The 12580-nt window shown below is 51.3% G+C and overlaps 1 protein-coding gene and 2 non-coding genes across 5 annotated transcripts in view; 1 reads left to right on the top strand and 2 right to left on the bottom strand.

Annotated features, from left to right (window-relative positions):
* Positions 1 to 773, bottom strand: part of LOC119841184 (C-C motif chemokine 22-like) — a 40764-nt gene extending 39991 nt beyond the window's left edge. The window contains exon 1 of one of the 3 annotated variants that reach the window (XM_043494880.1): positions 749 to 773. The gene's annotated coding sequence lies outside the window, so the exon portion shown is untranslated. Of the gene's footprint in view, positions 1 to 255; positions 672 to 748 lie in introns of those variants that run through there. The other 2 variants (XM_043494881.1, XM_043494876.1) reach the window with 2 other exon arrangements.
* A 155-nt stretch (positions 774 to 928) lies between these two features.
* Positions 929 to 1011, top strand: TRNAL-CAG. The gene has a single exon. It is a non-coding gene; the product is annotated as a tRNA-Leu (tRNA).
* A 181-nt stretch (positions 1012 to 1192) lies between these two features.
* Positions 1193 to 1275, bottom strand: TRNAL-CAG. Its single transcript has one exon. It is a non-coding gene; the product is annotated as a tRNA-Leu (tRNA).
* Between the last annotated feature and the right edge of the window lie 11305 nt (positions 1276 to 12580).

A 12580-nucleotide genomic window follows, 5' to 3' on the forward strand; every position in this document is an offset into this window, starting at 1 on the left:
CTCTGCCCACAGACGCTCTCTTCTGCCGCCATAGCTGCGTCTACACTGGGGGTGTTGCGGGCATAGCGACGTTGGCCGGAGGGGTTTTTTTTTTCACACCCCCGACTGACACATCTCTGCCTAGTGTAGACCTGGTTTGGCCCCCTCACCCCTTTGCAGGGTGGTAGGCGGGGAGGGGCAATGCAGCGAGGCCCGCTCGACACACAGATTTGGTACCAAGAGGATTACGTGGGCGGGGGGGGGGGGGACTTTTACCGATCTAGTGCTGCCGACAGAGCACCTTGCGCGAAGACAGCAATGCCGGGCTAAAGGCGCCTTAGGCCCCGTCGACAGCAGGCGGCCAAGAGCGGCGACGCTGGCGCCCCGGCGAGCAGCAGGCAGGGCAGCGCTGAGGACAGCGGCGGAAGGGGTTTGTCCACCGCTCCGCAGCCAGGCGCTCGGCCCAGGGCCTCCTTCACCCGCCCCCCAGCCGGGCCCGCTCCGGGGGCGAGGTCAGGGGGGTTTCAGCGCCGCCACCCGAACGCTTCAGCCCAGGCCGCCCAGGGCTCGTCAGCCGGGCAGGGGCAGGCAGGCGCCCATCACGCACCTGGGCGAGGCCCCACCCGGCTCAGGCGGGAGCGGGGAAACGGGCCCGGGCCACGCCGCAGCCGGGGGGGGGTGAACGGAGCCGGCCGGGGCGGGGCAAAGGGAGCTCGGGGGGTGTCTAGGCCCGGGGGGGGGCGGGGCCGGTCCCACGGTCAGACCCCACCGGCCTCGCCCCCGGGGGCCTGCGAGGACCGACCCCGCGGGGAGGGATTCGGAGTGCGGCTGCGCGGAGTGCGGGCCGGACCGTAGTGCGACTGCGCACACTTGCCCTGGGGGCCGAAGAGCGGCTGCGCGGAGACTAGGGCGCTTTTCTACTCACGGCTGGCGAGGCAGGTTCGCGGCTGTCAGGATGGCCGAGCGGTCTAAGGCGCTGCGTTCAGGTCGCAGTCTCCCCTGGAGGCGTGGGTTCGAATCCCACTTCTGACAAAAGCGTAATTCTGTTTTGTTTCCCAGAGCGCAGAGAACTGGGGAGGGGGGGCGAGGCCGTGGCTGTTTTGTTTCTGCTCCGTGCTGCCCGTTTACCGGCCGCGGAGGCGGGGACGGGCACCGCTCCGAAATACAGGGGGCTCTTCAAAGCGCGGGGGGGGGGGGGAAAAGAGAAAAGCTCTGTCAGAAGTGGGATTCGAACCCACGCCTCCAGGGGAGACTGCGACCTGAACGCAGCGCCTTAGACCGCTCGGCCATCCTGACTCTATGGGACAGAAGGGCTCCACCTTCTGCCACATTCATACGCAACTGGCGTCTGGGGCTCAGCGGATTGATGGGGGTACAATTTCCATGGGCTACTGCTTCTTGCCCCCGGCTCCGGGGAGCCTGCAGCTTCCTTCTCCTCTGACAGGTTTCAGAGTAGCAGCCGTGTTAGTCTGTATTCGCAAAAAGAAAAGGAGGACTTGTGGCACCTTAGAGACTAACATTAATTGGAGCATAAGCTTTTGTGAGCTACAGCTCACTTCATTGGATGCATCCAGCCACAAGCTTCTCCTCTGAGTCCCACCCCAGCGTTCCTCTTCAGTCTGTAGCCCTGTGTGCGTTCACACCCTTTGTATTCCCCCCCCGTGTGTCGGGGGCTTATCACTAAGGCTACGTTTCAGTCACGGGTCTTTTTCGTAAAAGTCACGGGCAGTAAATAAAAGTTCACGGACCCTGCCCCGTCTGTGACTTTTACTCTGTACCCCTAACTGAACCTTGGGCAGAGGCCGCAGGTGTTCTGGGGGATGGGGCCCGGGCCCCTGCGGGGGTGGGAGAGGGGCAGCAGTGTGTAGCCTGGGACCCCTGCAGGTGCTGGGGGGGGAGGGTTGGCGGGGCTGGCAGGGGCTCCCTACCTGGCTCCGCGTGTCGCTGCAGCTCCTAGGCGGCGGAGGGGCCAGGGGGCTCTGCGCGCTGCTCCCGCCGCAAGCACTGGCTGCGCAGCTCCCATTGGCCCAGAACCGCAGCTAATGGGAGCTGCAGGGACAGGGCCTGTGGGCGCGGGCAGCGCGCGAAGCCCGCTGGTCACTCCGCCTAGGAGCTGCAGGCCATGCCAGTGGGAGCCGGGGAGCCCCCCACCCCAAGGTAAGAGCCCCTCCTACAGCCCTCAACCCTTCTGCCCCTAACCCCGAGCCCCCTCCCACACACCCAAACTTCTGCTGCTGGCCCAGGGGCTGACCTTGTTATTAAACATAAGAACAGCCATACTGGGTCAGACTACCAGTCCTTTTCCAATATCCTCTCTTCCAACGGTGGCTAGGGCCAGATGCTTCAGAGGGACTGAACAGAACAGGGTAATTATCAAATGATCCATCTCCTGTCGTCCAGTCCCAGCTTCTGCCAGGAGGAGCTTTAGGGACATCTGGAGCATAGGGTGGATGGTCTCAGGCCATCTTGGCTAATAGCCATTAATGGACCTATCCTCCATAAACTTATCTAATTCTTTTTTGAACCCAGTTATACTTTTGGCCTTCACATCCCCTGGCAACAAGTTGCACAGGTTGTGCGTTGCATGGAGCGTTCACTTATTTATTCAGTATTTAATAGTTCTCTTCAATCAACATTGATTTTTATTAATTCATTTGTTTGGCAAAAAGAAAAGGAGTACTTGTGGCACCTTAGAGACTAACAAATTTGTTAGAGCATAAGCTTTTGTGAGCTACAGAGCTGTAGCTCACGAAAGCTTATGCTCCAATAAATTTGTTAGTCTCTAAGATGCCACAAGTACTCCTTTTCTTTTTGCGAATACAGACTAACACGGCTGCTACTCTGAAACCTGTCATTTGTTTGGCAGTGACTTTTATTTAGTATTGATTCTTGTTCATTAAGGCCCTGGTCAAAACATGCACATGCCTGACTTATCCATATGTGGGTGCTCATTAGCTATTGTTTGTGGCATACGGGCTTATGGACATGTTCTCCCAGATGTAGCGTTTACTGTCGTGCATATTCCCATTGACCTGAATAGTGGTACAGCCTGGTCGTGTATTTGGAATTAAAATCTTTTCCCTGCCACTGCATCATGGGCACCTTTAAATATTTTTAATAACAATGATCTTAATATACAAGGCTGCACAGAGTCTATGGAACACGTTGGCTATCTATGTGTCGGAGAGGACAAAGATCAGACAACAAAGAATATATGGGAGAGGGTCAGATGTGCATATGCTGCATGGAAGAGCACAGACATTTGGGATGGGATGGAGAGGTATGGCCATCTAGTACCACTTGAATGTAATGAGGCCCTGATTCAGGAAGGTACTTAAACAAGTGCGGGACTGAGTGATCCTCCTGAAGTTAATGAAATTACTCATCTGCTTAACGTTATGTACTTGCTAAAGTATCTTGTTGCACCAGGGCCATAATGCGCAATTTCAGCTCATCCAAACCAGCTGACAATCATTTATGTGCACAGGACTTTGCATATAAGGATCAGCGGGCTGGGGATGGCAGTATTGTGCTAACTCATAGGAGCGCTAGTCACAGACCAGGCACTGCGCAAACACAGGACAAAAAGACAGTTCCTGTCCTAAAGAGCTTGCAGTCTGAGACTGGGGGTTTCCCCTGGAGCAGACCCGCACCCATTGTGGTTGAAAGAACAAATGGTGGGAAAGAGTTTGTTGACAATTAGGTTTTGCCTCACCTTTTGGACTGTGTTGATGAGCAATTAGAAATAGGCCATCTGTGACCCAGCAGCCCAGTGTCCCCTCTCATTTTTCACATCCACGGGTGGAATTAATTTTGTTCTGTACAGCAATATGGAGGTGATGTGTGGCAAGGGTGGGGCCAAGGGGTTCGTAATGTGGGAGGGGGGCTCAGGGTTGGGGTGCGGGGGGGTGAGGGCTCTGGGCTGGGGCTGAGGATGAGCAGTTTGGGGTGTGGGATGTAGGAGGGGGCTTAGGGCTGGGGAAGAGGGTTGGGGTGCAGGGGGTTGCAGGCTCTCGGGTGGGGCCAGGGATGAGAGGTTTGGGGTGCAGGCTGCCCTGGGGCTATGGTGGGGAGAGAGGACTTCCCCCCAACTCTCTCTCACCGCAGCATCTCAGGACTGGATGAGGGTGGCCTCCCCGTCTCCACGGCCCTTGATAGCCTGCTGCGTGGCCATGCAGCTTACAGGGAACTTAGCCCAGCACCTCAGATTTTAGCAATCCTGTGAACTGCCCTTTTGTCCCTGAGCGGGAAAGCAAATGAAAGAAGCCGTCACCATTCGGTTCTTCTGCAGCGTGCCTGGAACGGATAAGAGATGTGCGTATGTTTCAGCAATGCCTCGGCGTATGGATGACGCCTGCCTCCTCCCTGACAGTGATGCCAGCCTTCGTCGCCCGCTTGTTAACTTTCAAACAAGCACCTTTGTGCTTTCTCCTGGGCTGTCCCTTGCCCCATAAACATCTGCAAAACTCCCCTACTTCCTTCACATCCCTCCTTAAAACCTTCCCTGCTGGGATGCATACAAAACACCTGATCCATCTTGGGCTGCCAGTGTGCTGAGACAACGGCCTGTCTTGCTTACCAGTATTCCCTCATTGTTTCCTTGGCTTTCCCCAAGCTGTCTATATCCACCTGCTGTCTTTTGTCTCATACTTAGCACTTTAGCGAACACACTCTTACATCAACGGCAGAGCTTCTCCCTTCGGCCTAGTTACTCCACCTCCCCGAGAGGCGATAGCTGTGTTGACAGGAGAAGCTCTCCCACCAATATAGTGCTGTTCAGTACTGAGTTTACAATGGCACCGTGGCCCTGGGCCCATGCTCAGGAGGGGCCCTGGCACCCAGACCGGTCCCCCCCCCAAGGCCCTGCCCCTGCTCGGCCTGCACCCCCTGACGCCCCACCTGCCATTCACTCCTCCCCACCCCCTGCTATCCGCCCCCTCCCTCCCACATGCAAGCAACAGGTGGGGCCTCGGTGGGGGGTGAGGGGGAAGAGGCATGGGCGAGACCTTGCGGTGGAGTGCAGGGCCATGGTCCGGGCACCAGGGCCTACAAAAGGTTCATCCAGCCCTGGTGCTGTCTACATGGGGGTTAGGTCACTCAGGCGGGTGGATTTTTCACACCCTTGAGCGACTTGGCAATACCAATATAAGTCTGTAGTGTAGACCTGGCCTTAGACTGCAAGCTCCTTAGAGCAGGAACTGGTCTTTTGTCCTGTGTTTGTACCGTGCCTAGTGCCATGGGGTCCTGGCCCATAACCAGCACTCCCATGAGTTACCACAATGCTAATAATAATTACAGCACTGATCATAAAATTCATGGAGTTCTGGGAAGCGGAGAGGCTGCAGCAAACGCCCAGGTGTCTGTAGTCAAAGGCGACGACCAACTCAAACAATGGAACCCGGAGCTGAAAATGTGCCCTTGTGAGGGATAAAACGCAGACAATTGTGTTTCTACTCACAGACACAAGCCTGGCACAGCCCCTAGCGCAGCATATGGTATAGGCATTGAAAAGACCCTGGGCTACACCCTCAGCTGGCATCAGTCAGCCCCACTGAAGTCAATCAAGTTACGCCAGCTGAGGATCTGGCCTTCTTAGCTTAAAGACGTGTGAAGCAAAGAACTTCCATAATACTCACACTACACTGGATATTGTTCCTCGGTGGGTTAGTAGACTGGAGGCAGTTCACAGGATTGTCAGGCTCTGGGGTGCTGGGTCACAGTGGGCCATTGTTAACCGTTCCCAGATGTCTGGATGCTTGGAGGTAATAATTCTGGGAACATGAGCAAGGGGGAGGGAATTCCTCCCCCCTCAGGGTCAGAGTTTGACCTGCATCAGAGCTGATTTGGGAGGGAACTCCTTGTCTTGGATTCTCTTGCCACGCTAAGTGTGGCCCAGACCCCCAGCTTGTGGCTGGGGAGCATGCGGGGCTGCTAGGAAAGGGACCACATGCCTTTTTCTCTGACACCTTTACAAGTCCCTAATTGTGGGACACCCAAAAGCTGCTCTAATCTTTGCCAGCTGCCAACAGCCCCCAGCAGCCATCCTAATGCTGCAAGATCAATGGGCATAAGGGAGTCCCAGCCATACTGCTTATTCCCAGCCACCTGCCCTGCACCAGCAGCCAGTATTGCGGATGGTACAGGAGCCAAACCACCAGGGAATCCTATTAGACTAGGTTCCCCCCACACTTTGGAGAGCCGCCTGGAACTAGGGTACCACTGAGCCCGCCTGACCCACCAGCCTGGGTTCTTTTCACCCTGTAATGCTATGACAAGCTGTAGACACGCTCCCAGTCTCACACTTTCACCAGCACACAGGTAGGGACACACAGACTGAGATCAGCTCTGCATGGGAAAGCTCAGCTAAGGAGTTGCCTAGCACACAAGTGCACACCACCCTCTAGAGGGTAAACCCTAAATTGTACCGGGAACAGAACAGGAATGGAGTCTTAAAACTTAGTAAGTCATCTAGCTAGAGATGCGTTAGATTCTGTTTTGTTTAAATGGCTGAGAAAATAAGCTGTGCTGAATGGAATGGATATTCCTGTTTTTGTATCTTTTTGTAACTTAAGGTTTTGCCTGGAGGGATTCTCTATGTTTTGAATCTAATTACCCTGTTTACCATCCTGATTTTACAGAGGTGATTCTTTTACTTTTTCTTCTATTAAAATTCTTCTTTTAAGAACCTGATTGCTTTTTCCTTGTTCTTAAGTTCCAAGGGTTTGGGTCTGTGTTCACCTATGCAAATTGGTGAGGATTTTTATCAAGCCTTCCCCAGGAAAGGGGGTGTAGGGTTTGGGGAGGATTTGGGGGGGAAAGATGTTTCCAAGCGCACTCTTTCCCGGTTATATATATCTGTTAGATGCTTGGTGGTGGTAGCAATAAAGTCCAAGGGCAAAAGGTAAAATAGCTTGTACCTTGGGGAAGTTTTAACCTAAGCTGGTAAAAATAAGCTTAGGAGGTTTTCATGCAGGTCCCCACATCTGTACCCTAGAGTTCAGAGTGGGGAAGGAACCTTGACACAGACTAACACAGCTACCACTCTGAAACCTGTCATCCAGGTATCAGTAATCCCCTCAACAGAAACAGATTAATTAACTTCACTCAAACGTGCAGTCTTCCCGCAGCAACCTCATTGACCTGTGCGCTACAACTAGCTCTCTGTCACGGTGATATTAACAATGCAGAACCCCGGGGCCTTTCGCCTCGCCCTTCCATGAGAAAAGAACTGAGTTAGGAATGTAAAACACATGAATACCAGGAAGCCAATATCAATCTCTCAGTTGGGGGATGGGGAAGAAACCTCACCCAGTAAAGCCAGGTTCAGAACAAACAATTTCCTTGCTCATGCTAGTTCGTCAAGCTGCCAAGTAAGAGCTACCTTTGCAGCGACAGCCAACTAGAAATGGTGTACAGTAATAATATTGGATGTAAAGGCTTTAAAAAAATCAGATCGAGGAAAGTGGAAGGGGCTACAGGAAGTTATGGATATCAAAAATGATGCGTTTTTTGGTTTTAAACACATTTCTGTTCTAATGGGGCCTGTTCAGGAGGGCGTGGCTAGAATACAAGGTGGGAAAAGAGCCTGCATCCTGCGGATCAACATTTCTCCCAACCACTTTTAAAAAAAAAAAAAAAAAAAATCTTACTTTGGCCCTATAGTCGCTGTTGGGCCTAATTCCCCTGCCACTTACTCCTGCTTGACCCAGTGTGACCTGTCATTCAGATCAATGGAGTCACTGGAGCTTGATCCCAGTGTGACCTCCCCCTGAGATCAATGGAGACACTGCAGCTTGACCCCAGTGTGTCCTGCCATTGATGGAGTCACAGCAGCTTGACACCAGGCTTGACCTTGACACCAATCTTGCTCCCTTTGAATCAAGGGCTAAATGCCTGTTTGTTTCCACAGGAGCAGCATCTAGAGACTCGAGCCCATAACCAGTATTTCATTCTGCCTTTACCTCCCTTACTTGCTGGGATTGTTCAGCCTTGGTAACGAACGCGAACTGACACACTTGACTGAACTCACTTCTCTGGGAGATGGGTTTTCTGCTCTTACACATCCCCAGCCTGCTCCCAGTGGGGTAAAGCACTGGCCTCTGGTACTTGGTTCAGGCCTCATTCACACAGGTTGAACACTGTGATGTCACTCCACTGGCTGCAGTGGAGTTATTCCTGAGTCACACGGGTGTAAATCAGAAGAGATTTGAGCCACATGGTCCAATCCTCAGCCATTATGCTGTCTGCTTTGCACCATGGCAGCAGCACCAGGAGTGGGAAAGCTGCTCTAAAGGGGCAGCCTAGGACTCTCCCGCACTCAGGGGAATCCTCAAGTGGTGCAAAACCAGCATAACTGGCTCTACGACACCAGTTTCCCACTCCCTCTGTGCAGGGAGGCAGGAGCAGGGTGGGAAGAGTGCACCACCAGATTCTTGACCTTTGTAGCCTCTGAAGCTGCCGTAAATCCAGGGCTGAAATGGCTTCCATCGAGTCCAGGATCCCAGGGGCTGAGAGGCCTGAGCCCACAGAGCAGTGAGCAGTGCGGAGAACAGACAGGTGCTCAGGTCATAGAATCATAGAATCATAGAATATCAGGGTTGGAAGGGACCCCAGAAGGTCATCTAGTCCAACCCCCTGCTCAAAGCAGGACCAAGTCCCAGTTAAATCATCCCAGCCAGGGCTTTGTCAAGCCTGACCTTAAAAACCTCTAAGGAAGGAGATTCTACCACCTCCCTAGGTAACGCATTCCAGTGTTTCACCACCCTCTTAGTGAAAAAGTTTTTCCTAATATCCAATCTAAACCTCCCCCATTGCAACTTGAGACCATTACTCCTCGTTCTGTCATCTGCTACCATTGAGAACAGTCTAGAGCCATCCTCTTTGAAACCCCCTTTCAGGTAGTTGAAAGCAGCTATCAAATCCCCCCTCATTCTTCTCTTCTGCAGACTAAACAATCCCAGCTCCCTCAGCCTCTCCTCATAAGTCATGCCAATGCACCGCTACAGACTAGGGACCGAATGGCTCGGCAGCAGTTCTGCGGAAAAGGACCTAGGGGTGACAGTGGACGAGAATCTCTACCCGTTGAGCCCGACAATCTAGCCAGCTTTCTACCCACCTTATAGTGCATTCATCCAGCCCATACTTCCTTAACTTGCTGACAAGAATGCTGTGGGAGACCGTGTCAAAAGCTTTGCTAAAGTCAAGAAACAATACATCCACTGCTTTCCCTTCATCCACAGAACCAGTAATCTCATCATAAAAGGCGATTAGATTAGTCAGGCATGACCTTCCCTTGGTGAATCCATGCTGACTGTTCCTGATCACTTTCCTCTCCTCTAAGTGCTTCAGGATTGATTCTTTGAGGACCTGCTCCATGATTTTTCCAGGGACTGAGGTGAGGCTGACCGGCCTGTAGTTCCCAGGATCCTCCTTCTTCCCTTTTTTAAAGATGGGCACTACATTAGCCTTTTTCCAGTCATCCGGGACTTCCCCCGTTCGCCACGAGTTTTCAAAGATAATGGCCAAGGGCTCTGCAATCACAGCCGCCAATTCCTTCAGCACTCTCGGATGCAATTCGTCCACCTCTATCTCTACAGAGGGCTGGCCATCTCTTCCCCATTTTGTGTTGCCCAGCACAGCAGTCTGGGAGCTGACCTTGTTAGTGAAAACAGAAGCAAAAAAAGCATTGAGTACATTAGCTTTTTCCACATCCTCTGTCACTAGCTTGCCTCCCTCATTCAGTAAGGGGCCCACACTTTCCTTGGCTTTCTTCTTGTTGCCAACATACCTGAAGAAACCCTTCTTGTTACTCTTGACATCTCTTGCTAGCTGCAGCTCCAGGTGCGATTTGGCCCTCAGTGATGTCGGTTCGGAGATGTTACAGAGGGCTGGTGGAAAGAGTGACGTACAATGTGTTGCTTTTTGGGCGCACACAGCGATCGTTACAAGGTTCCTGGCTCGGTGCAAACAAACAATGCCAGGCTCTGCACACTGCAGCAACACACACTCCTGTGGCTCAGGGTTAATATGCTTGGTCAAGGCATCTCCAGCTGGATAGCCTCCCCTTGGGCTCCTCCTAGCCTTGTGCTGATAACGCACAGCACAGTACTGAGCACAGTGCAGGGTCCAGGCTTCCTGACAGAGATGGGTCAAACAGCCTTTGGGCTAAATGCTTTCTGCCTTTGCACTCGTCACTGGGCTGTGCAAACGGGTATAAATAGTGATAGGTTTGAAGAAGAACCCCAGATCAAAATCCCTCCAACTTGGATACAGATCTGAACTTTGCAGCAAGGGTTCAAGTCTCTGTGATTGGAATGCATGGGTATGACTCTGAATTCACTTGCACTTCTCCATCAGTGACTTCAATGGAGTTATTCCTGTTTTGCCAACTTGTAAGTAGCAGGGGGACCAGTCTCCGTGTTTCTATCTGTGAGCAGGCCTACCATCACCATGTTAGATTTATCCCATCAGATCCCTAGGCATGGCCACAGAAAGACAATGGACCGGATTGTCCTGTCACTTGGTGTTAAGGAGTAATGCCACTGCAGCCAATGGAATTACACTGGTGTCAAAGCAGAATCAGACCCAGTGACTTTATTAGGCAGAGAACTGAGAACCATTCATCAGCAAACCCCTTAATGGACGGAAAGGCAGAGGAATCCATTACCTCTCGCCTCCTGGGAGCTCATCAGCAAGAGAAACAACAGAGCCATCAGGAAGCTTGATGAAGGTAGTGCCTTTGCATACAAGCCATACCTTGGCCTACAGCGTCCTGAGCATTTGGCTTTAGGGAAGTTTTCTCTTTTCTAGATTAGGATCTAAGAATCCTCCATGGGGAAGGGAAGGGAAGAAGAGCCCTGGGGAGGGAGAGGTTGGGGCCAGGCCTGTGAGAAGAATGCTACATCAAAGGGCACCTTGTCTTTTTTCTGGCCTTCCCCATGCAGCAAAGACTTCTGTTACCCTGGGTTTGTAAGGGCTTGTTTTCACATACAACACTACAGTGGCACACCTGCCCTGCACCTGTAGCATTTTACCCCCAGTGCTGACAGCACCATGTTGGCAGGAGAATTTCTCGCACTCTCCCATCAGTGCAGAAGCATCTTCACTAACAATACAGATACTGTAGGTTTCTCCAGGCTGACTTCAACAGGAGTTCTGTCTGAGAAAGGACTTCGGGAGCTGGCTCTCCAGGGTGAGATTGCCAAGGGAAAATAGAGACCGTGGGCATCGGGGCTTGAAGCCAGAGTTGGAGATGCAGGTATGTCCTCCTAAGGAGTGCCCCGGAGGAATCTAAAGGCATGGTGATAACAATGGACCAACAATTGGTCCTGCTTTGAGCAGGGGGTTGGACTAGATGACCTCCTGAGGTCCCTTCCAACCCTGATATTCTATGATTCTATGACCAAAACTCATTGCATTGATTCTGTTCTTAATTAAATAATACTCCTGTAGGAGTTAGTAGGAGCAAAGAGAGCTGGATTTGGGTCCCAATAATTATAACAAATAGTAATAATAGTAATAATAATAATAATAATAATAATATTTTGAATGTCTAACACATATAGCACCCTTCTGGCCACAGTAGTTAAAAAGGCTGTAAGGCCTTAGGGTGCCTTATGAACTCCTACCCTGTTGAGATAAGCAACTGGAAGAACAGAAGGATACTGCAAATAGTGATAACTCCAAACCACTGACCTTTCTGTTGTGAGTCTGTGGCACAGCCTGGCACCAAAGACACTGTCAGCTGCAATTATATCTGTATCTCTGCGGAAATGACAGATGGGTGATATGTCTTACTCAGATACTAGGATTGCGTACATTAGAGACAGAGACAGCTAACTAGCTAGCTATAGGTAAGCAATTCAAATATTTCCATATAGAAGCAACGTGAAGACTTGTAATGATCTTGCCACTCTGAAAAAAGAAAAGACACCTTAGAGACTAACAAATTTATTAGAGCATAAGCTTTCGTGAGCTACAGCTCACTTCATCGGATGCATTTGGTGGAAAAAACAGAGGAGAGATTTATATACACACACAGAGAACATGAAACAATGGGTTTATCATACACACTGTAAGGAGAGTGATCACTTAAGATAAGCCATCACCAACAGCAGGGGGGGAAAGGAGGAAAACCTTTCATGGTGACAAGCAAGGTAGGCTAATTCCAGCAGTTAACAAGAATATCAGAGGACAAGTGGGGGGTGGGGTGGGGGGGAGAAATACCATGGGGAAATAGTTTTACTTTGTGTAATGACTCATCCGTTCCCAGTCTCTATTCAAGCCTAAGTTAATTGTATCCAGTTTGCAAATTAATTCCAATTCAGCAGTCTCTTGTTGGAGTCTGTTTTTGAAGCTTTTTTGTTGAAGGATAGCCACTCTTAGGTCTGTAATCGAGTGACCAGAGAGATTGAAGTGTTCTCCAACTGGTTTTTGAATGTTATAATTCTTGACATCTGATTTGTGTCCATTCATTCTTTTACGTAGAGACTGTCCAGTTTGGCCAATGTACATGGCAGAGGGGCATTGCTGGCACATGATGGCATATATCACATTGGTAGATGCGCAGGTGAACGAGCCTCTGATAGTGTGGCTGATGTGA

This window comes from Dermochelys coriacea, chromosome 12, assembly GCF_009764565.3.
Source record: "Dermochelys coriacea isolate rDerCor1 chromosome 12, rDerCor1.pri.v4, whole genome shotgun sequence".
Classification (NCBI taxonomy): Eukaryota; Metazoa; Chordata; order Testudines; family Dermochelyidae; genus Dermochelys; species Dermochelys coriacea.